Below are 25,032 nucleotides of genomic sequence, written 5' to 3' on the forward strand. Positions count from 1 at the left end.
GGTTAGTGAGCCGGGAAGGGTGGAGGTCTCTTGCAGGAGGCTACTACTGACATTACCGTACTTTCTCCTACAACCACCACTTCTGGTTCAACGGGTCTAAGTGGAAGGCCAGGCCTGAAGGAGGACAGAAGGTCAAGGCTGGGTTCCTACAGTAGTCAGGGCTGTTGGACCCCCCCAACACACACACACACACACACACACACACACACACACCCTGGAGCAGCTGATTGACGTATCTTTGGAATCCAGCCTACTGGTTTGAGAAAAACAGCACGGGGTAAGGTGGATTTAAATTGAAGAGACTTTCAAACATGAGTCAGAGAGAAGAGAGTTTCAAAGTTCACACTGTTAAAGAAAATGTTCTCCTTTTTTTCCCGGCTCCTCGGTTATTCTTCTCCACCGTCTTGGCAGCTCCGGAGGAAGGGCCACGAGCGCTTTTCTCCCATGTTTCCTGCTCTGCTGAGCACGAGGGGGAAAGGAAAACAAAACAGCCCTGGTGCCTCCTCCCAGCTCTCACTCAGGACCTGCTTTTCCTCTTAAAGGATGCACACCCCCGCCCACCCACAATCCTTCTGAATAACAGCATCAATAGAGAGGCTCCACTCGTGAGCAAAGAGACTTCTGGGCCCTGGGTGCTCCAGAGAGCTGAGTTAGAAATTACCCCTTGTCCTTCCGGCCCCATTTTCAGGGGACTTGGTACACTGATTGTCCTACTCCAGTAGGGATGACCCTTTTAGACTCTGGGCACAGTAACCATGGCACAGGCCTCCTGGTTCTCAATCTGATGAGGGACTAGGGTCCCCATGGGTCTGTTCCTCGACTACCTTTCTCCCAGATACACTCCTTCATTCATATCTTCGCACTGTGGCCCTGACCCCTTTGCCTGAAGCCCATTTACTGGCTTTCAAATTCATGAGCAGGATCCATAATCCACAGGAATGAAGAATGACCAGACAATCCACGAGCCCAGCTCTCTCGGGAAACAAAGCATGGTCAACCCTGGGGCACTAATGACCTTTATCTGGACTCCTGAGGATCCTGGCTGCTCCAGCTTCAGGCAGGGTCAGGCTCACAGACAGGCAGTGGAAGGAAGCAGCTTCAGTTTGGCATAAGGAGAAAACCTTCTAATGCCAAAAACACAGGCCAGCCCTGGAACAATGCCAGGGTCCCCAGGAACTCAATAACCACCCATCAGACTGCAAAGAGACAAGATGCAGTGGGGGTGGCAGAACCAGGAGCCCCAACCCTGGCTGGACTGGGAAACCATCCTATCAGGAGAAAGAATTCTGCTGAGCGTGTCTGGAGCCCCACAGGTGGCAATGCAACCTGCCAGGTCCATTTCAAACAGATGACTCTTCGATGCTTGGGACTGGTTCTCATGTAAAGGTGACATGGCCTCCTTAGGCTTCCAAGACAACTTCAAAGGGGTCAATGGGCACAGGAAGCTCGTGAACATATCAATCTTCCACACTGAGCTTCTCAGTAGACACTTGAACCCAGAGGAGCCAGACCCCTTGTAGGTAAGAATGCCAGTGTGGGGAGGGGCTCAGGGGACAGACACAAAAGTGCAAAGGCCAGGGACACACAGACCTAATATAATGCCTGCAAACATCCCATGTGGCCCTGTCAGTCACAGTCACCGGTTTCCCAAAAGAAGCTTATATAATAGCTAAGTAGAGGGAAATGGGAGTCATATTACAAACACAGTTCCTCCAGGATTGGGGCTGTAGAACCCCCACCCCTGTGCAGGAACAGCAAAACTCCCTCGAAGCTAGAGGGATCATTTTCAAAGCAGGCCACCCGTGGCTACAGAACATCCTCCTGGATCACGGATCATTAAACAAGGGATGGCTGTTAGTCTTGTCTCGATAATCTCCTCTGCACCCTTCTCCCTTTCCCTCTCCTGCTTAAGACTGTAGTCCTCAGTGTGGGGATATGGCTGAGGGAGCAACACACTCTCTGCACAAACATACCAGAGTTCTGATTCCTAGAACTCACATAAACATCGCTCTGGAGGGGAAGACGGGAAGACAGGGGACCCCCCTATATCAATTGACTGGATACTGGAAAACTCAAAGTTCAAGTAACAGGTCCTGTCTCCATATAGAAAGTGGAGGATGACAGAGGAAGACACTCTAGCTTCCATGTGCACCCACATACACATTAACATGCGTGCACACACATGTGTGCACACGTATACATGCAAAACCAGTTTACTCCTCTAGCCTTAAACACAAATGTCCAGAATGTTATCAAACCAGACAGAAGGGCCTCTCGGACCCCAGGACATCACTTTAACAGCATAGAATCGCTGTCACTTCAGAGATGGACAAGAACCAAAGGTATCCATAGCTCATCTACCCCTGGGGGTAGATGGACCTAGGCTCCATCGTGCTAAGGTGTTGAAGGCCAGGTTCGAGAAAGTGACATCTTGAGCCAGCTATAGCAAAATGGCAGTGTGTACAGCTGTCTGTCCCCTCCCCCACACTGTCCCTGGAGCACAGAGACACAGTATGTTGTTGAGGGCCCACCTGACCCCTCCTCCATCTGGATGCAGAGATTCCTGATTTGTCCATCCCCCGCACTGCGGGCAGCACAGCATTTCTAGCAAAGAGGAAGTGTACTCCAATCACTAAGAGGACTCCTCTCTCCACCACAGACTTCTGGGAAACAGCCCTAGTGAGCTGTGACACCCCCACCCCTTCCCCCTGCAGCCAGGGGCAGGCTCAGCCTGTTGGGAAGTTGCCGGGATGGCGATTTTACAAGACTTTCCATATGAACTATTTGCTGAGGTGTTAGAATAACGCCAAGGAAACAACTGAGTTTAAAGATGGCCCTACCTGGAAGACAGGGTGAAAGAGGGAGGGGCCAGAGTGAATCCTAGTGATTCCAGCTCTCCACCAGTCAGTGGCCAATCTGGGATTCAAATGCAAAGTTTATGCACAAAAAACAACAGCAGAAGAAAAGAGGAGAGACTCCCAAAGCACCCTAAGGGCTTTTAAAAGCTCTTCCACACGAAGTACAAGATTTTAGAGTCTACAGCGTTAGCAAAGAGACAACTAAGAAGACATATTGGGTAGGAAAGCAGACAGACCAATTCGCAGGAGAGAAGGTAACTGTCAAGATCCTTACAGAGCAAAACAGGCGCTTAGCTCAGCTGAAGGGAAGCCTTTCAGGGCCTGTTATCTGCGCCCATGAACTGAACCCAGGGAGAAAGCATGCCAAGAAACAATAGCAGTCTCTCAAATTAGCACCTCTTCCCCCATCGAGCTCCACTGTAACATCTCCTGTGGGTAGTGCCACAGTTCTGAAGATGTAGCCATTGTCTCCATTCCAAAGAGGAGAGGACTAGGCTACCCCTGTAGCTCACTTGGTAGAGCGTTTGCCAAGCATGTGTGAGGCCCTGGGTTTGATCCCCCGCATCTCGGAAACTGGGTATGGTGAGACACACCTGTGAACCCTAGCACACTGGAGATAGAAGCAGGTGGATTGTGAGTTCAGAGTCATCCGTGGCTCTATATCAAATCCGAGACAAGCCTGGTGTATATGAGACACTGTCTCCAAACAAAACAAAAACAGAAAACAGACTCGGAGAGGTTAGGGCTTGTAAGTAGGGCAGTGGTCCAGCTATTCCTTGTTGGCATCTCTTTAGCAGCTTGCCATCTGCTTGATGGGTCGGTGCCTAAATCATTTGCTTGGTATGTTTAGTATCTCCCCTACTTGAAAATAAAAAGGGAAAAAGGCAGGCAAAGAAGATGAGCTCTGACATCTGACCACGTAAAAAGAGGAATTCTTAGCCAGGCGGTGGCACACCTTTGATTTCAGCACTCGGGAGGCAGAGGCAGGAGGATCTCTGTGAGTTCGAGGCCAGCCTGGTCTATAAGAGCTAGTTCCAGGACAAGCTCCAAAGACACAAAGAAACCCTGTCTTGAAAAAACAAAAAGAAGAAGAAGAAAAGAAGAAGAAGAAGAAGAAGAGGAGGAGGAGAAAAAGGAGGAGGAGGAGGAATTCTTGTTTGCTTATTGATTTTCGTTTTGTTCTGGCTTTGGTTTTGTTTCAAGTCAGACTGACCAGGAACTATGTAGCCAAAGATGGCCTGGAACTCCTGATTTTCCTGCCTCTGCTCCCCAAGTGCTGGGATTTCAGGCCTGTGCTGTGACACCGGCTGGAAGAAGTATTGTTAAGGGAAATAAATGAAATCCATACAGAGTAAGAAATAGCTGACTCAGGTCAGAACTTCACTTAGTGTCAGAACAAACTTCATACGTAGGCTTGGCCAGGAAACGGGTGTACCTCATTCTAACCTTCGTTTTCTGTCCCTTTCAAAGTACTAGGGGCTCAGCCTCCACGGCCAAACATTCCCTTTCTAGTGAGTGAGTTTTCATTCTCTTTTCTAGGAACAACTCACAACCCAGAGTCACAAGAGCAACTGTCTGGTCCTCTCCTGTCCAGGGCATGAAACAAGAAGTTACTAGAACCTCTCCAGTTTGATGAATTTTTTTTTTAATTCAAAATGCAGGTTTTGAAGTCTCCCGGTATGGCACCTGTGACCTCCTGCGTTACCATGCAGGGATGCACGCTGTGGGCTGTGGCAGACTGCATGACAATGCTTCTGTCACTGCCCTGTGATCTGCAGCCAGAGTTCCTCCCTTTGATTCCCTCCTCCTGGGCGTGCAGAACTCCGAGCAGACCCCGGCTTCTCTATTCCCTTTGAACCTGAAAGTCCCATTGCAGGAAGCCATGTTACTATAGCAATAGAATTCAGTTTCCTGAGTCAAAACCCGAGGCTCACTCTATTAACCATGGTGCTTTGCACTTAGATGTCGGGGACGCTCTCATTTCCTCTCAAATGATGGCAACTCTCTCTCTAGTTCATATTTCAGGCCATTAACAAGTAACTAGTTTGGAAGGGTTCTTTTTGGTGTGTGTGTGTGTGTGTGTGTGTGTGTGTGTGTGTGTACGCTCATGCCCCACACACATGCAGATATATGGGGGAAAGGACAGAGGTCAGAGGGTGATGTCTGGTGTCCTCCATCACTCTCCACCTTATATTTTGAGAAAAGTCTTTCATTGTGCCTGGAACTCACCAACTAGGCTAGACTGGCCAGCTAACCAGTGAATTCCAGGGGTTCACCCACCTGTGCCTCTCCAGCACTAGGGTTACAGGTATGTGCCTCTAACAACCAGCTTCCACACAGGTTCAGGGCTCCAAAATCGGGTTCTCACACTTGTGCACAAGCACTTTACCAATTGATCCATTTCCATAACCCTAATTTGGGCATTTCTTCTGGCAATTTTCTCTACCAATTCCCTTTTATTTTCAATGCGAAGCCTTCTTTACTTAGTCAGCAAATGAGTATTCATTTCCACCTGCTGCCCCAGAAGCAGGAAGGTGGGTGGTTCTGAGGGCTCCTGGATGGACAAAGCTGCCGTTCAGCAAGATTCTACAGCTAGCGAGGGCAGAGCGCTCCTGCAGGGCCAAACCTCCTGCCTACAAAGAACTGGGAACTCCAGACACTGCCCATCCACCCTCCGAAGAAGACCCGCTGGGAATTACCAAAAGCCAAGCAGAAGCTACAGGGGACTCAACAGTTAAAAGACAGGAGCAGTGCAAGGCAACTTGTATTTTTCTAGCTCCTGAATGTGGGGGAATTTCCCTCCATCAGACCTGTTGGGTGGCAGCTAACCTTTCGTAAAGATTTCTCTCTCATGACTTGAGCAATTAAAGTGCAAAATTCAATCAGTGACAGCTGGAAGGCAAAGAAAGGTATCTGCCCCACCACCACCACCAAAAGATAAAGTTACAGGACAGTAACTAAACACGGAGTAGTATATGACATCCGGTCAAAGCAGAAAGGGTGCTGGGAGAGAAGCAGGGTGGGAGACTGTACCCCACGTTGCCTGCATGCTACATATCCTGGAAAGATGCCAAGTAGTGCAAATCAGCCTCAAAGAAGTGCCCGGGATCTCAGCTGTTGCACACTGCGCTGGCTCGTTTTAGGTCAACGTGACACAGGCTAGAGTCACTTGAGAGGAGAGAACCTCAGTTGAGAAAATGTCTCCATAAGACAGGCTGTAGGCAGGCTTTAGGGCATTTCCTTAATTAGTGATCGATGTGGAAAGGCTCAGCCCATGGTGGGTGGTACCACCCTGGGCTGGTGGTTCTGGGTTCTATAAGGAAGGAGGCCGAGCAAGCCATAAGGAACAAGCCAGTAAGCAGCACCCCTCTGTTGCTTTTGCCGCATTAGCTCTTGCCTCCGGGTTCCTGCCTGCCCTGTTTGAGTTGCTGCCTTGGTTTCCCTCAGTGGATTGTGACTTAGGATACATAAGCCAAATAAACCTTTTCCTCCTCAAGTTGCTTTTAGTCACAGTGTTTCCTCACAGCAATGGCAACCTTAGCTATAGCGCCTGCCCAGGGGATGCTGTTTGGAGTTGGAGATTGGGTGAGCTAGTAGCCAGTTATTTAAAATCTTTCATTTCTGAGAAACACAAGAGAATCCAGACTCTCTCCAAATTTTTCCAACACATAGGTGTAATCTAATATACTATAAAAGGGCTAGAGAGACAGTTCAGCAGTTAATTACATTTGCTGTCAGAAGACCCAGGTTTGGTTCCCAGCATCCACATGTTCCAGGGGGATCTGATGCCCTCTTCTGGCTTTTGTGGGCACCAGGCATGGTGCACATATGTACATGCAGGCAGAATCCTTATACACATAAAATAAAATTTAAATGATTTTGTTTTTCTGAGACAAGTTCTCACTATATAGCCCTGGCTGGCCTAGAATTTGCTATATAAACCACACTAGCCTCAAACTCACAGAGATCTACCTACTTCTGTCTCCCAAGTGCTGGGATAAAAGGCATGCACCACTATGCCTGGCCAAACACTGTTCAAAAATAAATAAAAATAAAATAAAACTGATATAAAATAAAAAACTGTTAAAAACTGGAAAAACATGACCCAAACTCAAGAAAAAGGCAACCAATGGTATCGTCTTAAAATGAAACAGACATTGAAATCAACAGGAATAAGGATCCTTAAAGCAACCATCCCAGCTTTGCCCAAGGATGCAAAAGAAATGAACGCTTGCAAAAAACAAACAGATCAGAAATATTAGGTGCACTAAGTAGGCAATGGTAGCCCAGGTCTGGTGTTCTGGGGAGGAAGAAGAGGGTTGTGAGTTGAAGATCATTTTGCTTTTGATAATGAAGCCTTGCCTCAGAAAGAAAGGAAGGAAGAAGGGAAGGGAGAAGGAAGGAAGAGAGGGAGGGAAGGAGGGAGGAAGGGAGGAAAAGAAAGAGAGAGGGAGGGAGGAAAAAAGGAAGGGAAGGAAAAAGAAGAAGGATGATCAAGAGGAGGAGGAAGATTTGACAAAGAACCAACATTATTAACCTCTCCAGTTCCATTCTCCTTTGCACCTGTGTGAGATGTGGTCCTCACTAAGGGCAGTTAGCAGTTCTGACGCTGACTTACCTTTTCCAGGGTCTTCCTAGTGCCTGGCTCTAGGTAAGCTTTGACGAGCAAATCTACAATGTGACCCCCAAGCCAGACCCTCCGACGGCATCTAGACACACTACTAGTTACCTTCTTATCATCTTCCCAGCCCACTCAGGCCTTAACAGCAAGAGACTCGAGTATTTCCTCCTCTTCCCAGAGCTTCACAGGGCTCCAGTTCAGTCTCCAGAGCCCTCTCCATGAGTCATGTGTACACCAAGCACACTCCTGAACATTGCCCTCCTCCGCAAAATGCCCTCCTCTGGGGAACTCCAGGCCAGGCCCATGACAGGCTCCTGTCACAGGCATTCATGCAGCCCTTCCTCGTTCCCACTAACACTTTTCAACCCAAGGGCATCTGCCTGAATCACATGGAGATGGTGGAAATACACACCTAAACCCACAGAGCAAGACCACAGCAAACAGCAATGGTTCGGCATGGATTCCCATGCCCTGAGTGGGTTCTGCCTTGGTTGAAGCCCATTCTTAAAGCCACTCAACAATAGCTTATAAATGTGGGTAAACACACTTCTTAATCCAGCAATTTCATCCCTAGAACAGATGCGACAGAAGGTCCACGTGACAGAATCATTTGTAATAAACCCAAAATACAAACAATGAGGCTGGAGAGACAGGTAAGAGCACTGGCTGCTCTTCCAGAGGACCTGGGTTTGATTCCCAGCAACCGTGTGTCTGCTCACAACTGACTGCGACTTCAGTTTCAGGGGAATCTGGTGCCTTCTTCTGGCCTTTGAGCACTCTGCACACATGCGGTACATACTCATGTATGCAGACAGAACACTCATACATTAAAAATAAATAAATAAAATAAAATAAATAGTCCAAAGGTGTCCAGCGACAATAGCATGGTGGGTGAGTGCTGCATCCCTATAATAGAATATTATACAGCCATGGGAAGGAGCAATATCCAGCCCTCAAGAACAAGGGTGAGTCATAGAAACAATGTTAACCAATATTTTTCAAACACATAAAGAATGCCTAGTGTATGATTCCCCTTATATAAAATTCAGCAAGAAGAAATAACTGTTAGCAGCATGAAAGTAGAGTCAAGGAAGCAGTGACTGGACAGAGGCAGAGCAGGGCTTCTGGGGTCCCAGGAATGTTCTGTGTTTTGAATAGGAAATGAATAACATAGCCATGTTCAGTTTGTGAAAAATCCACTAAAAATGTATATATTTTTTAGAGATGAAATGGGTATTAAAATATATTTTTCTGAACTCAGATCCTCATCATTCACGTTATATATATAACGTGAATATATTTATATATATTTATATAATATAATATTTATGTATTTATAATATAAATATATAAATTTATAATATAAATTATATATTTATATATATATATATATAAATTTAAAAAGCTTAAAGCCAGTGCTGGGCAGGTAGAGACCAGCAGATCTGTGGAGATCACTGGCTATCCAGACTAGATGAAACCATGAGCTTCAGACTCAGCAAGAGACCCTGCCTCAAAAAGCATAAAGACAGCTGGATATGTGGCCTCCATACACATCCACAAACATGTGCATGAATGCACACCTACAGACAGACAGACAGACACAAACACACATACAACACCACAGCTTTGTTATTGTTGTTGGGGTTTTGTTTGTTTGGTTTGGTTTGTTTTTGCTGTATTTCTTCTCTTTGTTTTAAAAAGAAACCCAAAAAGATGACTCAATGGGTAAGGGTACTTGCCACAGTAGTCTGGTGATTCAATTCCAATCCTTGGAACCCAGGCAAAGAAGAGAAGTCACACCACAAAGCCATATGTATCTTCTGCATTGCTTTTTTTTTCCATAAGAAATCATTACGAGTTTAAAAAGAGCCCTGGTGTGTGAGAGGGCCCCCTTGGCACGTCCTAGGCTAATGGGTCTGAGGTACAGCCAAGAACTGGTAGGTTTAAATGTTCCCCAGGTGGGTGTGCTGTGCCTCCAAGAGCCCCCGTGTCAGGACCTGGCAACCATCCCTGCGGTTTCTTGGAGCAGAAAGTTCTAACTCCCGAGAAGGTCTAAAGCGAGACATTTCTGTAGAATATGAAGCGTGCCAGAGGATGCTAATATGCTCCACATGGAAAACAGGCGCCATGATGAAATAATGTCCTTGTCTGTTGCAATTATCACCAACTGCATTCCTGACTCTCAGCTGAGTGTTTATCTTCTCCATCAGCCCTGGCCCTTATAACAGGCCTTGGAGAAAGGTACGTGTGTGTGTGTGTGGGGGGGGATACACATGTATGCAAGCACACCCAAACATGGAACAGCAGAGGAATACATTGAGTATCCTGTATTATCACTCTTTACCACAATCACTCGAGATAGGGTCTCTCACTGATCCTGAAGCTAGGCTGGTACCAGCAAGTGCCAACAACCCTGCTTCTCCCTTACAGCGCCAGGCTTACGGGTATGCAGGGCCATGCCTAGCTGGAAACTCAAACTCAAGACCTTATTCTTAGACAGTCAACACTCTTACCTCTGAGTCTTCCTCACAGCCTGTATGTTTGTTTGTTTTTGTGAGACAGGGTCTCACTATGTAGCCCTGGCTGGCCTGAAACTTGCCAGGTAGACAAGGCTGGCCTTCAGTTCATAGAAATCTACTGTCTCTGCCTACCAAGTGCTAGCATTAAAGGTGTGTGCCACCTCTCCGAGCCAAAACTTTCATTCATAACCACTGCTCAAGCCGCCTCTGCAGCCGGGGTTTGGCTGCAGGACTTGGAACTGGGACCTTCATCTTCTCCTCAGTCTCGGCGCTTCACCGTGAGCTCCGCCTCGTGAGCCAGGCAGCACCATAAAACAGCAAATGGGTCCCTTTCCAGCTGACGTCCTCCACTGCTCACTGCCTTGAATTGTCCCAGGGGAGTAAATAGATGCCTGGAACAGGGAAATGTCTAGGGCCAGCGTTGCTGCCGGTGAGTGGGTGAGAGCCCCCAGCTAGACAGGCCTCTTCCTTTTTGCACAGGAGGCTGCTTCACAAGCCCCAGGGAGGTCTCTGCTGCTCGCTACCTCACTGAAAAGCACTCTGTGCGTCTGATGCACCCCAGCCAAGCCTATCACCCACATCCAACCTTCGTGACCGCCCAGAGTGTGAGTTTTGAAAGATAGCCCTCTGCTTCCTTGAGCTGGGTCTTTCTGGGCTAGCATATGACTTCCCCTACATGGGAGGGCTAAGAAACCATTGCAGGCTTCAGATTTACCTGCAAATACTTCCTCAAATGAACCCTTTTAGTCAACATGGAAACCACCAAAAAGCCTAGTTTGGAATTGTCCCTTCCCAACTCCCTGCCTCTTCTGTGGCTCCCCTGGTAGCTGCAACATTTTTTTGATTCTCATCGAGAGTCCCCAGACCCTCATCCCTTCCCTATTTCCCAGGGAGCTAGACACAGAGTCATGGTAGATAGCCCAGGCTGGCCTTGAACTCATGATCCTTCTCAAGTGCTGGCATTATCCAGGCACACACCACTATACCTGGCTTCAAGCTGTTTTGAATGGGGTGAGAGTATCATTCACCTCATTCCGGACACGGTCCATGCCATGTCTGATGAGCTCACCTGTGCCAACCATGAAGCTCGGGGTTGATGAACAGCGGTTGGCTTGGCACATGCCAACCTGTGGTGCAGCCTGAACCACACTGTTATGCTCTTGCTTTACTCGACCACTTCCGCCCGCCGTGGATGAGATCAACCTAAGGGCAGACGCTGGCTTAATTTAATTTTATATTTAATCCGAAGCATAAGGCCAAGCAGAATGAAGTTAACAATTTTTATATAAAGGCATCATTCAATGGTCAAAAAAAAAATCTAAATCACTGCAAAAACCTGGCCCAGGTTATTTTACAGGTTGAGCAACCAAATATTCAAAATCCAAACTGCTCCAAGATCCAAAGCTTTTTGAGATCTGCCATGAAACCATATATGGATAGTTTTACCCTCGACAGGCTACGGTCAAACCCAGCGCACTAACAGTATTATAATACATTACCTTCCGGCTTTGTATCATAGTGTAAAGTAAAAGACAAACAAACGTGAAGCCAGGCACCATGGCACAGGCCTGTCCTCCCAACTACTCAGGAGGCTGAGGCAGAAGAACCGCAAGTTTAAAACCATCTAGGCTACTTATCAAAACACTGTGACAAAATAAAAAGATGTCAAAGGGGTGCTGGGGGGGTGCGCTGAGAAGACGGCTCAGTGGGTAAAGCGTTTGCTGCCAAGCTCCATTAAAGGGGAGGTAGGTATAGCTCAGTGGTAAGTGCTTGCCTATGTTCATGAGCCCTAGAGTCAATTCTAGTGCAGAAGAGAAAGAAAGAGGGGGAGGGAAAGAAAGGAGGAAGAGAGAGAGGAGGAGATGACAAATGAGATCAGGTTTGGACTTGGATCCCATCTGTAAGGCATGCCAGTGCGTATCTGAAAATATTCCAAAATCTGGGGGGAAATGCCAAAGACCCCTGGCCCCGGGCACTCCTCGGCTGGTACCTATAAAGAAGTAAAGCACTTTGGATCCATGTGGGAGAAGGTAAAGGCAGCATCCACACCAGAGAAAAACAGTCAGCGAGAGCTGGCCCAGTTCTTGCTGCAACATTTGGTTCTGGGTGAACTCGGAGTGGTGCGCAAAAACAAAACCTGTAGAAGCCAAGGTGGCACATTATTCTCTTGCTGCAGGAAAAGAACAAAAAGCAGTTTTTAAAGATTTATGTGTATTCATGCCTGTCTGTCTGTATGAATGTGTGCCGAGTGTGGGCAGTACCAGGGGAGTCAGGGAGCCCAGTCCCTTGGAGCTAGAAGTTGTGAGCCAACATGTGGATGCTGGGAATCGAACCCAGGTCCTCAAGAACAGTATGCATTCTTACCCAATGAGCTCTATCTCTCCGGTCCCTAAAAGAAATTTTAACCATGAACAAGGAACAACAAAATAAATGAGGGTGGATTTTCATCAGTGAGATTCCTCCTAACCTTAAAGACCCAGACATACATTTATGTGTTGGGCGTGTGCTCAGACAAGTAAGTTGAAAAAGAAAATCTCAGAGGAGTGTTGCCTAGATGTGTGGAGAAGAAAAAAAGATAAACATGTAAATTAATATGAGTTTGAGTGTGCATCAAAAATGTACAGAAAGCTAGGTACCTGAGGATTTCTCCCAGAGAAGGAAATGAGAGTCTAGGGAGGGCAGTGGAAAAATTTTACTTTACATTTTCCACATCTCTGTAGTGTTGGGGTTTTTATGCTGTGCTTGTATCCTTTCCATAATTAAAAAGCATAAAACACAGCAATAAGAAAAAATTTAATATTATACGTCAAGGGAAAAAAATCAAATGGAAACTTGGTGAAAATCATTCCTATTTCATCACAAGGCAAGACACTGTGTCCATCACGCGACATTTACTCTCTGTCCTGTCCACAGGATGGCTGAGGATGTTAGTGATTCTAGAAAGCAACCAAGACTGGCCAGGGGTGCTGGAGATAGTGTGCGCTGGCATGAGCTGCTTCTACTTGCAACTGGATGACAAGAAACAGAGCCAGCTCTGATGGGGACACTGAACTGAGGGGCTCAATGGGCTGCCACAGACCCTGGGGCCTCGACAGTACAAGAATCATGGGCACAGGGGCTATGGGTGTTGAAGGAAGCCACAGACATCCAGCATCCTGGTGAAGACTGTGAATAACCCAGTCCCTGGGACATAACAACACAGTGCTCAGCTCCCTGTCCCTCTGCTCGACAGCCATCCAGGATGCACAGAATGCAGGAATAATAATTTATTTATCCACACATTCTGTTGTTGGGCAGACTCGGGATTTAATCATTGCCTCACATATTAGTGCTAAGCTTTCTTTACACATAGGGAAACTGAGGCTCAGCCATCCAAGACAAACAAGCAACGTGCTCAAGATCACAGTAGGTGGTGGAGGCAGGTGTGCCACCAAGGCCAGCCAAGGTCACTGCTAGCTTCCTCTGTGTGAAGAAAGACTAGAAGACACTCACCTGGAGTGGGATGACCTCACAGAGAGAAGAAAGCATCTTTACACAACAAAAACCTGAGAGTAGGAGCTGGGGACTTGGCTCAGCGGGTACAGTATTTGCCGTGTCAGTGTGAGAAACAGAGTTTAGATCCCCAGAACCCATTGGAAGATGTACACAGGATCAAGTGTCTGGAATTCTACCATCCTAGCCAGAGACTAGACAAGAGAATCTTCAGAGGCTTCTCAGCCAGCTAGCCCGGAGCACACATTGGCAGAGAGAGAGAGAGAGAGAGAGAGAGAGAGAGAGAGAGAGAGAGATCCAGTCTCCAACAAGGTGCAAGGTGACGACAGACACCTGAGGTTGTCTCTGACCTCCATATTCTCTCTCTCTCTCTCTCTCTCTCTCTCTCTCTCTCTTTCTCTCCTTCCCTCTCTCCCTCCCTTCATCCCTCTCTCTCTCTCTGTCTGTCTACACACACACACACACAGAGAGAGAGAGAGAGAGAGAGAGAGAGAGAGAGAGAGAGAGAGATTTTTAAAGTCAGCACATGTGGCAATGAAGGACAAGGGCTTTGAAGCCAGATGGACTAGGTTCAAATCCACTTTCCCACTTATCTGTTAGTGTGACCTTGGGGTTGTCATTGACCCTCTCTGGCTTCACTTTCCTGAGCAGTAGAGTCAGGGCTGCTAATACTGCTACCACTTAGAGCCGATGGAGGACTAAAGAGTTAGAGGCAAGCTCATAAGAACCACATGTTCATGATCAATTAAGAAACAGGTGTCCCTCCCTCTAGGCAGAGGCAACCCTGCAGGGCACAGTGCTTGGGAGCAAGCACAGGCTGGACTTGGACTTGGGCACCCCTTTTAGCCAGGTGCCACTGGGCTGTATGCAGCCTTGCTCCCAGATCCAAGCCCTACTGGGTACCCCTGCTCCCTCTCCAGCTGTGACTCAGAATCTCCAGGCCTATTTTGAAACATACAGATTCCCAGGGGCCCATCTGGACTGCTGGTGACACGGGTGGGATGGGCCGGAGCCCAGGGATCTGTGTTTTTGAAACCCCCAGGTGACCAGATGGCCCAGGAATGGTACATCCCTAGACAAGTGCTGTCGGAAGCACTGTAAACTCAACCACACCAGTTCTGGCCACTTGAGCTGTTCCCTGAGCCCAGGCATCCTGTCACTTGCATCTGGTCCCAGGCCTGGGCATACTTAACATCTGTGACTCTGAAAGCAGCCAGCAGAGCAGATGGCTGTGCAGACAGGCCCAGGCTAAACTGTCTTTTGTGCTTGAGTGATCCGCACCAGGAACCCTCACCTGTAGACTTGGGGTTCCCCAGATGCTTGCTACTCAGGAACGTTTGCAAACCGGTAGTGAGGCACACACACCCCTTCCCAGGAGCCCGTTAGACACAGCTCCTGAAGCCTGAGCTCTGCCAAGTCAGAATCTAGACTCTAACCCTAACCCAATCAGTGTGAGGCATACACCCGGCAACCCTCCCCCTACCTAAATTAAGTTCTAGCTTCTACTTGAGGCAAGAAGGGGCTGGAGGGGGATCCTCTCTATGGTCCAGGTTTCCACTCAGCAACCTGTGTGACTCAAAGTGAACCTTTGCTTTAGCAAGCTGGTTATTTCGAAGCCCACATTAAAATAAGCCTTCCCAATAAATTAGAAAAAGAGACAATGTCAGGCTCTACAGTTGCAGCCCATAAAATGTGTCCTTCTTTTGAGCAGCCATAACCCCTGCTTCCTGCCCAAAACCATCCAGAAACATCAAACAGCCCAAAGACAACGAGCGTGTCTTCCTGCTGGCCAGGCTTCAAGTTATCTGGCAGGTTTCACACTGTCGCTTGACCTCATTAATCCAAGGCCTATCACATTGCTGTAAATGTCAGTGGAAAAACAGCCATTCAGTGGGTTTCCTTCATTCCACCAGAAAGGGGAAAAACAGGAAGCTAACAGCAGCTGCGCCCCAGCCTGGCAGATCCCAGGGCTCAGCTGACAGGGCGTTTCTTGTTAGCACCTATGGCCCCCTTTTCCCAGCCCACTCGAGAATCAAGATGGGCCTTGTGTCTGGCACAAGCAACTGCAGCAGTAACACAGCCATGAGGCTGTGTTAATTCAGGCCCCCATGCACCTGCGCAAGGGGAAATAGCTTGAGCAGTCTGACAGCCTTTGGGCTGAAGGACCGAGCGGCTGTTCATCATGCAGGCTCATCTAAATCGCTCCTGCCCATTCAAAACGTCCTGTAAGCCAAGCCCCCGGGACTCCAGGATGTGTGAGGCCTTCCAAGTCTTCATTCATTCCTCTAATGCATATGGATTGTCTCCCAGGCTCTGAGCATCACACTGGGCACCTGGGGACACAGCTGAATGAATCAGATACAGTCACCGACCTCGGAGGACATAGGTCTAGTGTAGCCAATCTCAGCCTTGACACTATTAACATCTGGGAGCCATTCTAGGCCTTCCTAGGCTCTATGCACGAGATGTCAGCTACTCCCCTTCTTGCTTCTCTCCTAGCTGGCCCTGACAAACAAAGACATCTCTAGACACTGGCCAAGACCCTCCTGCGATGCCTACAGATCTAGTGGCTAAAGCAGAAGGCTAGGGGCTGGAGAGGTGGCTTGTCTGCTCCTGAAGAGGATCCAGGTTTGATTCCCATCACCCACCTGGGGGCTCACAAGTGTCTGTAACTCCAGTTCTCAGGAATCCGACACCCACTTCTGACTTCTACTAGCACCAGACATGCACATGGTGCAGACATATACACAGGCAAAACACTCATACACACAAAATCAAGTAAATAAATCCAAAAAGGAAAAATTTTAAATAATTTAAAAAGAAGACTAAAATAATAATGATCATTATATACTATAAGTATGGTTACAGACAAAGTCATGGAAGAAAATTTAGTAGAGATTATACCAATATCATATCCAGCTTTAAGAAGGCACACAAGGCTTAGGGATACACCCCTATACAACCCCCAGCACTCAGGCTGAGCTAGGAGGATGGAGAGCTCAAAGCTAGCCTCACATAGTGAGACTCCCTGCAAAAAGCTTGGAAGCCCTTCACTTTGCATAGGATTAAAATCCTTAGAAGAACTCAGAATTCCTTATATGTGTGTTGTGTATACAGTATATGTGATCTGTATTTCCAGATGAAGATATCGGAGTGCAAGGAAACAGAACCATTGCCCAAGGTCCAAAAACTAGTGGAAAGCAGAATCATGTAATTCAAACTCTAAACTCTATCATCCACGGGAAAGGAACAGTTAAGTGTTTGTTTGGATGTCTTCTGTCTATAGGCAGGATCACATGATATTCTGGGCAGTCATCCTAACAGACTCATTCCTCCCTGGGGCCACCTTGGGACTTGGTCACCACCTGCCCCATCAATCAAACTACAAGCTGCCCTAGTCAAGGCACGTTTGTGGGACTCCAGTGGAATGACTATCCTGAGATATCCAGGAACACATCCCCCCACAGTCACCTGCACCCAGAAATTTCCCAAAAGCCAGGGCAGGTACCTATGGTGACCAACCATAAGGGGCCTACTGTCCGGCACCAAGGGGCACACAAAGACAGAGAAATTAGGCTCTGTGCAGTCAATTTAGATATTTACAAAGACCATATAGGAGAGTGCATGACATTCTTTTTTTTCCTTCGGGGTCTCACAAATTCAGGCTGTCCCTGAATTTTCTCTCCTTCTGCCTCAACCTCCTGAGTGCTGAGATTACATACATATCCCACCATGCCCTGCTGGCTCACAGCATCTTTGAAGACTATGGCATGGGGGCACATGTCAGGCCAGAGAAGGTCAGCTCTGTGCTTTCCATAAGGGACCCAAAAGGAATAGAAAGGAGAATGCTTCCATACCAAAGCCCAGCCCAACCCTTCCTCCCATGCAGAAATTAATCCTGATCTTCCTTGGATACTACAATCAGGCAACCTTTTGCAGAGAGCCTCCACCTGACAAGGCTGTGGAGTGCTGCTTCGGGTCAGTGAGCATTTAACCAGGCACAGCCCCTGGCAGGATGACCTCTGACTCCTTCCCTGGTCTTCCTACCAAGACCTGCCTCACATTCTGTTGACTGGGCTCCAGTCCCAACCCCCACCCACGGCTCGCCAAAGCCATCCAGAGCTTTCCAGCCTGTACGCTCTATCTAACACACACAGTTCTCCGTGCATTGGTACCCACCCCTCCATTACCCACCGCCTGGAAAATTGCCACTGAAGAGATCAAATGTGCTCCCATAGTAAATCCAGCCCACCTGTTATTGGCAATAATAGACTAATAATAATAGTAACTAACATCTGTGAACACTTATTCATGCAGGGATAGCCCCGAGCTAAGGCTTTACCCACAGTATCTCTTTTCTGCTCGCTCCACCGCCTTTAGCAGGCAGTTTACCTGCATAAGATATAAGGAGTCTATGGGCACCCACTGACAGACACAGGGTGAGGACTCAAACTTGCCCTCAGTCCCCACTTCTTCCTATGGAAGCTCTGACCCCACCAGGCCCTCTGTCTGCAAGCCTGCCTCTCCCCTGAGATGAGAACCCCCAGAGCTGTCTTGATTATGGAAACCCTTTGCTAAGAACAAGGTATGGACGAGGAACCCTGGGGAAGGGGTCATGCAAAAGCCTAATTCCCAGGACAGCGCCCACTTCCCAGGAGACAGGAGGAGGCTTTCTCTATTCCAAGAACTGTGGACAGAAAGGTGCTATTTCCCTATAGCAGGGAAGGAGGCAGGATCCATGAGAGCCCAAGGAAAGGAAGAAACAGAGGTGCTGGTGGCAGAGTCACTTCTTGCGTGCCTACCAGTACTCCACGAAGTCCTTCTATGTTCTCTTATCTCACACAGTCCCTGGAGCTCCCATGAAGATGACAATTATGGGATTCTTATTACCAGGGAGTGGGGGGGGGGGGTGGAGAGAGCTTTACACAGAATCCCAAGGCTTTTAAGCATAGAGCTGTTGTTTCAACTAGACTCATACAGCTTCCTCGATGTTGTGATACTTTCACACTTTGATCGCTTTCTGTGATACATTTATGCATGCTTCCTCCTCCCCCAGGGTTGATCTCTAAGATGTGTTGAGACAAGGGCTGTCCCGGTCTGGGACGGGGGGGGGGGGGGTGTCAGTTGGGACCCACTGTCTGCAATTGCTACAAGCCCCCTGGAGGCTGGGAGCACAGGGTGCTAGGGTGGGAGAAGAGGCAAGGTCAACAACAGAGGTTGTCGTGAGTTCAAAACCAGCCCTTGAATCCAGGCTGCCTTTTGCAATCTGCTGGCCCAAGTTTGCTCAGTTGCCGTTGGTCAGCGCGAGTTCTCTGAGGCTTTAGAATTGGGTTTTCACCAGACAGGATGGGTGGTTAGCTCAAAGGAGCCCCACAGGAAACCAATTCCCTGCCTCAGCTTCTCCTCCCTGGCCCTGGAACTGGGGCTCATGAAAACACAGAACAGCAAGATTAGAATTTAACCTCTGCTCCTCTGGCTCCCTGGCTCCATGAACACGAAGGGCAAAGTCTGTGTGGGCACCAAACACTGGCCTTGCTCACCTGGTACTTCTAGAACAGGAAACATCCCATCACAAGGGGACTTCCCAGGAAGCCTCTGCCACCTGAGCTACAAATGAGGGTCAGCTAGAAACCAGGAAATCTTCCGAAAGGAAGCCATTCCAAAGGCTGAGAAGAACCGGAGTGGTCGGGGAGAGACTGTTAGGGGAGACAGTTGACAGTCTAGTTGGCATCTTGCCCACAGCATCCCAGCGACTGGGGCAGAGAAGATGAGATTTGGGTGACAGGTGGGAGAGAAGGTGGTGGGAATGTGTGTGGGAAAGGCCTTGCAAGCAGGCAGCTCGCTGGAAGGAGTCACCGGTCCCCACCGCCTCCTGCAAGCTGGTTCTTTGTGACATAACTGAGGGAGGAAAAGTGGAACCCCACCCCCACCCCAGCCCCTGCAGAACCACCCACCAGGGCTCCACTTCTGCACCTGGCTAGGGGACACGCCCCGCTCAAACCCTTACTGAAGGCGTGTTTGCCTAGTAGGGTCATCCATGATGCTCCACTGCACCAAGAGCGTCACTCGAGGCCTCTTGGTTACCCTATCGCGACCATTCGCCCCACTTCTTACAGATCGGTGTTGATGGGGAACCGAGTGCAGGGCCCGCCCGCAGGCAGACAGCTAGTCTCTAGCTGAGCTGGGCTGAGCTCAGTCTGAAAGAAGAACTCATTCCCCACGGAGGTTGTTTCACAAGATAGGGCACAAATGGAAGTCCCCCCTACAGCACCCCCGAGGGCCCGGGGCTACCGCCAGTCCCTTCCCCATAGAGCCTGCAGGGAAACGGCGCCTGGCACTGTCGGGCTCTGGGTCCTCCACAGAGGGCGATTCACAGGCCGCACCTGGTGCTCCCGACCGCCGGGGAGCTGGTGGGCGCTTCTGACAGCAAGAACAGGAGCCCTTTATGAACAGTGTAATCACATGGGCGCGCAAGCACCAGCTTTCGGTTCTGGGAAGCGCTGTGTAGCCGCATCTCTGTTCCTCCGCTCTCCAGGTTCCAGGGAGCATGGGCTTCCAGGCCCGGCTGTGGTGGCAGCGCCCCGCTGGCTTGCCCGGAGGACCGGAGTCACAGCTCACCTAGACCGGATTATCCGCCCGGGACTGGGAGCTGCATCAGCAGCATCTTCCGTAAAGAGGAGGTTGGGCTGGGAGAAGAGCGCAGAGAAAGAGAATCCGCATCCGCCACGAAGGCGGGTAGGAGCATCTCCCGCTCCTCGTTCCCACCCGGGGCGATCTGGGCGCTCCGTGTGACCTTGTGGGAGACCCCCTCAGTCGACCTCTGGGGTAGGGCTGCGCCGTTTCTGAGCGTCCAGAGCGTTCGGGGGCGCTACTCCCTGGGGCAGCAGATGCGCGGGACTCGAGAGGAGTGGAGCGCTCCGGGAGCGGGCGACCCGCAACTCTCACCCACGCCGGCCCGCCGACCGAGAGGCCCGGCGCATCCCTTCTGGGAACCACCACGCCGGGGGCTGCCGAACTGACCGCCGCGTTCTAGGGGTGGGGATCCCGCATTGGGTCAGGTTTGCCCGCCGGGACGCCTGCCCCCGGGACTTTTTCCACTCCCTGCGCGCTGCCGTTGCCTGCCCAGACCAAGCGCCGCCACGCGAGGGGGCGGCGCCCCCATGCCCGACTCGTAGACCGCGCGTCCTGGGCGTCTGGTGTTCTATGGCTCAGCCACTCAGCCTTGTAACCCCAGGCAGACGGTAGCCCAGACAGACCACGAACCTCACATCGCCCCTAAGAACCAGCCATCACAGCTCCAACCAACAACCTGCCAATGCACCCCCTACACCAGCCGAGAACGAGACATTCGAGAACGAGACATGGGAGAATGTCCCCACTGTGGCCCAACTCTCAGGCCCCGCACCCGCGGTACCCGCCTTTCCAGCACATCCCACCACCCCAATTATCTTAAGCCACCCGCCTTTGGTCAAGGCGCCTCTCTCCGCCAGCCAGACTGACAGAGGCCGAGACCACCTGCCCGCCCGCCCCGCAGAGCGCAAAGGAACATAGCGCCTTTCTACTTACCCGCTCTCTCGAGCCCTGCCCCGGGCGGCTCCCGGCCCCGGCTGGTTTGCAGGTCCCAGAGCCGCAGCTGGTGGTGCGGCGACAGAGCCAGCTCTGCTGGGTCGCGAGCCACCGCGCCGCCTCTTGGCTCCTCCCCTAAGGCGGGGCCTAAGCTCCAAGGAAAGGGCTGGGCGGGCGCAGCCCCAAGGGGCTTGCCACCGTGCGCGCGCGCGCGAGAGCGCGCGCCCAACCAGATCTAGATCTTAGAGCCCTCGGGATAAGGACCCCATTTCTGAGCTACAGGAAATTGGAAGCTGTTGAGACACAGCCAGGCTTCGAAATAGTTCTCCTGGACTCTGCCCCACCCCTAACCTTCAATACTGACAGGGAGAAGCCCGGACGGCGTCTCTGTTCCCATTTGACAGCTATATCTAGTGAGGCCAAGAGAGGGGTAGTAATCTACCTAGGGTCTCACAAGATGGGACCAGTGCCCGAAAATTTCTCACCTTAAGGCCCTCCTGGTCAACTTGAGTCAGAAAGCTCCCCAAATACCTGGAGCCAGGCCAGGCCTTGTCTAGGGGACAGGGCTATATGGATAGTCTTCCAGCTGAAAAAAAAAAAAAAAAAAAGCAACAGGCAATGGCCTGTGACGTGGACTCAGGTTGCTTCTTCCAGCTGGAAAGAGGGGAGGTGAAGCGAAGGAGGAAGGAAGTGGTCATGCTTAGGCTGATGTCTGCCACCGGCTCAGATGCAGAGGATCTAGACCAACCGACTTCCTTGAGGTTTCACACTAAGAAGAAGCCCCAAACACCCTGAGCTTCTGACATGTAACGGAAGCGGCTTCTGTACAAAAGGCCCTGTAGTGTGTGCCTTCCCTTGAGGGCAATGGGTTTAACTGTGTCTAAGTTCATTTTCAAAGTTGCTCCTTTAAATTGTTCCCCCACCCCAGGGAGAGGAGAGAAAGTCGACAAAGAGAAAAACCCCATCCCAAACATTCTCTGAAGCCCACATTCCCTGAACACAGACTTTAGAACAATGGGGTTCTCTTCTCCACAATAGACTTTGTTTCCTGCACTTTCCCAGCCTCCAGACTAGAGCCAGAAGCACCCCAGAGCTAAGACACTGGGGAAGCAGACAAGAATCATAGTTTAGGATCTCAACGATCTTTGGGAAACCTGTTTGCAGCACTCGGGCCAGAACTCAGGACCCCAGAAACATGCCCTAAGTATGCTGATTTCCTTTTTATCTTCTTTTAAGACAGGGTCTCACTATACAGCCCTAGCTGACCTGGAGCTCATTCATGTGTGGACCAGGCTGGCCTTCCATTCAGAGATTCATCTGCCTCTGCCTCCTGAGTGCTGGGATTAAAAACCACCACACCCAGCCCCTGATTTCCTGTTTGCTGAACAAACTCGGTTACTTTTCTTGGAGGAGTAAACCTGTGGGTTGGTTTGGGGATGTAGCTCAGTGGGTGGTGCTTGCCTTACAGGCCCCAAAACTCGAGGTTCAGCCCCTGGCACCACATCTGTCAAGTGCGGTAGCAAACGCATGTAATTTCAGCACTCCGGGCAATACATATGAATTTGAGGCCAGCCTGTGATACATGAAACCTTGTCTCAAAATCGACAACAACAAAACCTATCACAGGTTGGGTTGTCCCAAGCCTTCCCAAGTCTAAAGTCCCCTTTCATTTTGCCTGGGGTTCCCCCTTGGTTCATTAATAATCCAACTGTGAATGTTACTGTTTCTGGTACAATTAGTGACGGTAGAGCAGGTGGGGAAGACTTAGAGTGATGTTTAAAATAACCAATGGGGGCCATTGTTCTCTGTAGGATGTTTCCATTGATTTATAATGAAGAGCTGGGGGCTGAATGGACAAAGAAACCATCTCTCTAGGCATACATTGAACTTAGAGCCTGTGCCCCAGAGATGAAGTCTTTACCAGGGCCAGGGGGCACCAAATCTCAGTGGTGATATGGTTCGTTCACACCTCTCATGGTGCTAGACACCAAAGGGAAAGTATACTGCCCCGGACTCTTGCTTTCTCATTTTAAACTTAGCAGCAAGCTACAGCAATCAGGACAAAATGGCAAAGCTTTAAGGACAAACATACAGATGAATGGGGCAAAACTGAGAATCCAGATGTTAAGTCCTTGCATCTGCAGCCAGCCCCCTTTTCAACAAGAGTGTCAAGGCGGCTTCATGAGGAAGGAACGGTCTTCAGGAAATGGTGCTGAGAAAGCTGGAGAGCCACATGCCAAAGAATGAGGCTGACCCCTACCTCATACCACAGGCAGAACCCAAAATGGAATAGACTCAAACGGAAAAGCTGAAGCTCTAAAACCAACTTACTTGCTTCTGGAGTTTTTGCTTTGTTTTCAAGACAGGGTTTCTGTGTGTAGCTTTGCTTTCCTGGAACTCACTCTGTAGACCAGGCTGGCCTTGAACTCAGAGATCCATCTGCCTCTGCCTCCCAAGTACTGGGATTCAAGCCATGGGCCACCGCCTCCTGGCCCTGCTTCTGGAGTTTTTGAGACACAGTTTTACTCTCTAGCTCGGGATGCCCTGACATGCTTCCTGGTCAAGGCTAGTCTTGAATGCCTGGTCCTCCTTCCTGATTGTCACATGCTAGGGTACAGGCATGCACCACTGCTTTTGGCTTCCAAACCCACCAACTTTCATCTCAGATTGCAGCCTACAGAACCAAGAAAAATAAATCTCTGTTGTTGAAGCCACCAGTCTGTGATGTTTTGTTATGACAATCTTTTTTTTAAGATTTATTTATTTATTATATGTGCAGTGTTCTGCCTGCATGTATGTCTGTATGCCAGAAGAGGGCACCAGAACACATTATAGATGGCGGTGAACCACCATGTGGTTGCTACGAATTGAACCCGGGACCTCTGGAAGAGCAGCTGGGGTTCTCAACCTCTGAGCTATCTCTCCATCCTTATTATTACAATCTTAAGTGAACCAAAAATGACCTACAGAATGGGAAGGAATATTTGTATCTATATCAGATAAGGGAGTTTTATCTATTATATATAAGGAACTCATAGAGCTCAATAATAAAAAGAACTCTATTAAAAATAGGGCAAAGAGGCAGCATGTGGTGCCACATGCTTAGAATCTCAGCATTTGAGGGATGGAGGCAGGAGAATCATGAGTGAAGGTCATCTTCCACAGAAATCAGTGAAATCAGAAGCCAGTCTGGGCTACCTGAACGCCTGCCTCCAAAAAAAGAGAAAAGCTTCGCCATGCTGGTAGATAGTCCATGGAGTCCACTCATGTGTGAGCGGAGAGAAATGAAGTAAACTTCATCACTAATATTGACAAAAATTCATGTTATCTTTATCCATGACAGCCAACAAGCAGTACAAAAGCAAAAGCCCATCCCATGACTGCTAGCTAATAAAATATGATCTACCTTTACAATGCAATAGTATCTTAGAATCAAAATAGATAAAATGGGAAGTGGAGAGATGGCTCAGCAGTCGGGAGCACTTGATGCGCAATGACAAGGACTGGTGTTCAGACTCCAGCATTCAAGGAACAAGTCAAGGGACCCACAAATTCTTGGGGATGGAGGCGAGGGTATAGAGTCTTTCCTAGTTGGAAGTCACTGGTATAGAGAAAAACTTCAAACTCACAGAAGTGCTGCTCTCAGTCACTGGCAGATTAGCCTCTGGGCTCCAGGTGCCTTTTCTGTAGCAGGTACATAGGGGTAGCACCTGTGCTCTGTATCAAAGCTGTTCTCAGGTCAATTTTACATATGTATGTATGTATGCAAGCATGTATGTATGTATGTGTATGTATATATGTATGCATGCATGTATGTGTGTATGTGTTTATGTATGTATGTATGTATGCATGCATGCATGTATTTTATTTATTCTTTTCTTATACATTACATCCCAACCTCAGTTTCTCTTCCCTGCACTCTTCCCAAGCCTCCTGACACTCTCTTCACACACACACACACACACACACACACACA

The 25,032-nt window shown here is 49.2% G+C and overlaps 1 protein-coding gene across 2 annotated transcripts in view; it reads right to left on the minus strand.

Moving 5' to 3' along the window:
* The window catches only part of Ppp1r16b (protein phosphatase 1 regulatory subunit 16B), a 96,453-nt gene extending 75,297 nt beyond the window's left edge, over positions 1–21,156 (minus strand). For both annotated transcript variants that reach the window (XM_048440919.3, XM_048440920.3), the window contains exon 1: positions 21,057–21,156. The gene's annotated coding sequence lies outside the window, so the exon portion shown is untranslated. The remainder of the gene's footprint in view (positions 1–21,056) is intronic.
* Positions 21,157–25,032: the final 3,876 nt, after the last annotated feature.

This window comes from Myodes glareolus, chromosome 10, assembly GCF_982192425.1.
Source record: "Myodes glareolus chromosome 10, mMyoGla1.1, whole genome shotgun sequence".
In the NCBI taxonomy this organism is placed as follows: domain Eukaryota; kingdom Metazoa; phylum Chordata; class Mammalia; order Rodentia; family Cricetidae; genus Myodes; species Myodes glareolus.